The sequence below is a fragment of the Gossypium hirsutum genome, chromosome A11, assembly GCF_007990345.1.
Source record: "Gossypium hirsutum isolate 1008001.06 chromosome A11, Gossypium_hirsutum_v2.1, whole genome shotgun sequence".
Classification (NCBI taxonomy): Eukaryota; Viridiplantae; Streptophyta; class Magnoliopsida; order Malvales; family Malvaceae; genus Gossypium; species Gossypium hirsutum.
In genome coordinates, this window is record NC_053434.1 from 59,442,618 (window position 1) to 59,447,518 (window position 4,901).

The following is a 4,901-nucleotide window of genomic DNA, read 5'->3' on the forward strand; positions in this document are numbered from 1 at the left end:
AACATACAATAACAGTTCTAAAATAAAGAAATGAATTAAATAGTTTTAGGACGCGATTGAAAGCGAACTGAAGTTTAAGGTAAAAATCGTAAAAAGGGGCCAGGGACAAGAGTGAAACACGTTTAAATGTGCAAGGACCAAATGGGATAATATCCCTGGTCTCAATGTGTTGCATTTCAATTCACTAAGCCATGGATCAAATTGAAAATAAAATGGAAATAGCGGGGCAAATTCAAGAAGAGAAAAAGAAAAGGGACTTAATTGAAGCACACCGCAGAAATGGAAACCCCATATGTGCAAATATCCCCATATGCATCGAAATCCATGGCACTAACAGTGCCGTTTAGAACATTACAAAACTAAAAAAGCAAAAACCCTAAAACTAATCGTTCATTCATTCTTGAACATAAAACAAAAAAAAGAAAAAAAAACTCTCCTACTTCCTCTCCATTTGACCGATCGTCTGTCTCACACCATTCCACCATCATAATCGGTTTCTGGTGATGAAAGAAGGCTCCGCTTAAACCCACTTAAAACCAAACCCAAAGGTCTTAGTATTCAGTCCCAAAATCCCTTCTTTGCTTCGATTTCAGCAAAGAAGAAGGGTTCCGAAAGCACAATTAAAAGGTAATCACCCCCATTTCCCTTTTTATTTTCGAAACTTCAAAGCAAAATAAAAGAAAAGATAGAAAAGAAGTCGAAAAGGATAAAAGATGCAACCTTTTTTATTGATCTTTCTTTTGTATTCAAAATTCGGAGGGATTTTTGTGTTTGTCTCTTTTTCAATATTGTAAAATCCCCCTTTTTACAATAGTTTTCCATTCGGCTTTATAGCCCATTTGTTACATTGTCTATTTATTTCTCTTTTTTGTTGCTCTTGCGTGTTCTGTTTGCTATGCAGGTGGTGGTTGAACGGTGGAGCAGAGGCTGGTATGGGGGTTGACAGAGATGATGGGACAGAGGCAGCGGTTAGGGTTTTCTTTTTGATTTGTTTTGTGTTTTTTTTGGGGGATTAGTTGGGTTAGGGTTTAGGTTTAGGTTATTGTTGTTGGGTTGATATTTGGTGGGTATTGGGTTCAATTTAGTTTGGGTTAAATTGGGTTATTGGGCCACTCGGATTTGATTGTAAACGGGTCAAAATTGGCCTAGAATAATATTAATTTTCAAATTTATTCCAAAGACGATAAAAGTCAAGAGTGGGAACCTTTTGAACTGGAAAAAAAGAGCTTTTCTCGTGAAGATTTCAACTTTTTGAAACGGTTTTTTTCTTTCTGTTTATTTGATTTTGATGATTTTTTCTTTTTCATTGAATTATTCTTAAATGTGCTAAAGATTAAATGCCCCAATAATAAAATTTGGATTTTATTCTACATTGTGTTAATCGCTGTGGAAAGATATGATTTTTGTCTAAAGCTCGTCACACTCAAAGTTATTCTTGTCTTCATACAAAGTTTGGAGCAATGAAGTTATGTTGGAAATTTTCTCCAGTGAGATTATACTATATATTTAAAATATATTTTATTATTTTATTAATTTTTAGAAAAATAAAAATTTATTTATTTTGATAATTTTATTTTGTATAAACTCTTTTGAATCTAGGTTTACATATTTAATTTTATATTAAACTACTTGGTAAAGTCTACCAAATAATAGTAATAATAATAATGTATAAGCAAATTCATAATGAATTTATATTTGGTAGAATGTTCGAGTATTAATAATTTTGGGTCGAATAATTTAATTAAACTATTATATTTTACTTTTAAATATAAAAAATAGTTAAACAAAATATTACAAGTTTTATACTAAGAATTATGAGTCTATATGCACAAGAAATAGGTAACACATTATTAAAAGAAAGTTATCATATGGTTCATATAATTTAAAAAAAAAATCAAGCTTAGAAATTGGCTGCAAGTGTTGATATTATTAATGAGAGCGACTGAATATGCAGTTAATTGATTTTGTTATCATGATACAGTAGCTGTTATGTTAAAATATGTAAATCTAAAACGTTAGAAGAATGCACTTGTTTCATATATTTGTAGTTTATATTATAATACTCCATATTTTATAGCTTAGGTAGCTAGTAATACATGTCGCGTTAATATCGGTCATTTGTTTTGTTTTATAGCTGAATTTTGACTGTTGAATGCCATGTACTTTGATCTTTAGGTGCACTATCTATTGACAAAAGTTGCAAGGAAGCTGATTGCTGAAACACAGGTAGACAACTCTTGCTATAATTTTTTTCCTGCTGTTTTTTATTACTACAGTATTGTTGAATTTTGACAGTTTTTTCTGGAACTTGAAAAATGAATGATCTTCTGCTCATGCATTTTAAAACAATATGCTCCCATCAATTCATATATGAATGCTAGCTATGGTAGCGTAGGCTGATTATTTGCTAATTTTTTTCATTTCAATTGATATCCTTTTTTTTGGTGTATTTTAGCAGTTGTAGTCTTTATATACTTAATTTGGCTGAGTGGCTGATATGTATGTAATGTCATGATTATTCTATCGCTTGTTTGTCCTTGGTTTATGTAGTAATTTTGTTGAGAATTTCTGTTAGGTATCAGTTTATGTTCCATATTTTTTATCAAATGACAATTTCCATATACCAACTTTAAGGGTTGGACTAATCTGGCTTGCATTTCCTTGACTATGTAGTGTAATATTCCACTGTCAAACATATAATTTAATCGAGAATTTTTTAGAAGGAATGGAATTGCATTATAAAGACAAAAATATAAACGCCGCTAAAGTTTTATTTTATTTTAATTACCTAATTAAATTAAATTATATTTAAAGTTTTATTTTAAATATTTTATTTTATTTTAATTTAATCACGAAAAATATTTTGTCTACTTTTATTTTATTTTTAAATTAACTAATTAAAGTAAATTGTATTTAAACTTTTATTTTAAATATTTTATTTTATTTTATTTTAATCACGAAAAATATTTTGTCTATTTTTATTTTATTTTTAAATTATCTAATTAAAGTAAATTGTATTTAAACTTTTATTTTAAATATTTTATTTTAATTTAATTTAATCAAAAAAATATTTTGTCTACTTTTATTTTATTTTCAAATTACCTAATTAAATTAAATTGTATTTTTAAATATTGTTCAAAAAATTAGACTTGACTTACTTGGAAAATAATTTTTTTTAAATTTATTTTAACGAATTAGCCCATTTATTCCTCAGTTGATTTAGCATTCATGTGACTCAATAAAAAATAACCATAATTCTGCACACATGATGGACTTAATTCAAAATAAATAATTAACCCTAAACTTGTAAATTTAATCTAATAACCAATTCTTCACTTCCCTTGTGTTTTCCCATCAACACAATCACAATCCCATCAACATAAATATATATTATATCTTACATAATTTACATAATTTACATAACTTACATAATACATAAATACATATAATATCTTACATAATTTACATAAGATAAACAACTTAGATAATTTACATAACTTACATAATACATAAATATATATCATATCATAACTTACATAACTTAATTATACTTATAAATAAACAACTTACCCGTGTAATTTATTGTCAACTTTAGGTTTCAAGAACTGTGAAATGGATAGGAGTTGGATGAATTTGTCAAGGGTAAGCAATGCCTATCAAAATGGAGTACAAACTTTTCTAAATTTCGCATTTCAAAATGTAAGCCAAGAGAATATGATTCTTTTCCCGTGTAAGAAGTGTGGCAACATCAATTGGCATTTTCGTGAAGTTGTCTACGAACATCTAATTGTTGATGGTTTTATTCGGGGGTATAAAAAATGGATTTTCCATGGAGAGTGTACATCTAGTGGAACTTCTTCAACGATTAATCTGACTTATCCTGATACTGCTTACCATCATTATGTTATACAAAATAACATTGAAGGTATGTTGCAGGATGCATTTAATATGCATAGTCATGGTGAGCAATCGTTTCCACCTGACTTTATTACATCCGATGATTGCAATATTGGTGGAAATGTTTTTTGTGAAACGGGAACAAGTGCACCAGATGAGGAGCCAAATGAAGAAGCAGCGAAGTTCTACAATTTACTTAATGAAATGAACGAAGAACTTTATGAGGGATCAAAATATTCGAAATTGTCCTTCTGCATTCATCTATTCCACTTAAAATGTTTGGGAGGGTGGACCGGAAACTCTTTTACAATGCTGCTAGAGTTTCTAAGAGAGATGTTTCTGTTTGCAAAAATCCCCCAGTCTTGTCAAGATATGAAGAGACTAATAAAAGATTTGGGCATTGGGTACGATAAAATTCATAGTTGCCCAAATGACTGCATGTTGTACTGGGGTGATCAGAAAAACCAACAGTCTTGTCATGTTTGCGGTAAGTTTCGTTGGATGAATAGGAATACAGAAGATGTGAATGCGGATGAAGGTGGGGCACAGTTAAGAAAGAAGCCAGTCAAGGTTTTGCGATATTATGAGGTGGCATAATGATGAACGGACCGATGATAGATTATTAAGGCATCCTGCTGATTCTTTAGCTTGGAAATCGTTTGAAGCCAAATTTCCAAGCTTTGCAAGCAATCTTCGAAATGTGAGGCTTGGGCTAGTAGCTGACGACTTTAATCCTTTTCAAATCATAAGTACTTCCTACAGTACTTGGCCTGTAGTGCTTGTTCCTTACAATTTTCCTCCATGGATTTGCATGAAGGAATCTTCTTTTATATTATCTATGATTATCCCTGGAGAGAAAGGTCCCGGAAATGATATCGACATTTATTTGTAGCCACTTATTGAAAAGTTAAAACAATTATGGTCTGGGGTTGAGACATATGATGTTTTGAGAAAGGAGAACTTAAACTTACGTACAGCTTTGTTGAAGACAATTAATGATTTCC

At 30.1% G+C, this 4,901-nt stretch overlaps 1 long non-coding RNA gene across 1 annotated transcript; it reads left to right on the forward strand.

Annotated features, from left to right (window-relative positions):
• Positions 1-224: 224 nt before the first annotated feature.
• Positions 225-1,235, forward strand: LOC107941883 (uncharacterized). The gene is made up of 2 exons (XR_001695712.2): positions 225-627; positions 902-1,235. It is a non-coding gene; the product is annotated as an uncharacterized lncRNA (long non-coding RNA).
• Positions 1,236-4,901: the final 3,666 nt, after the last annotated feature.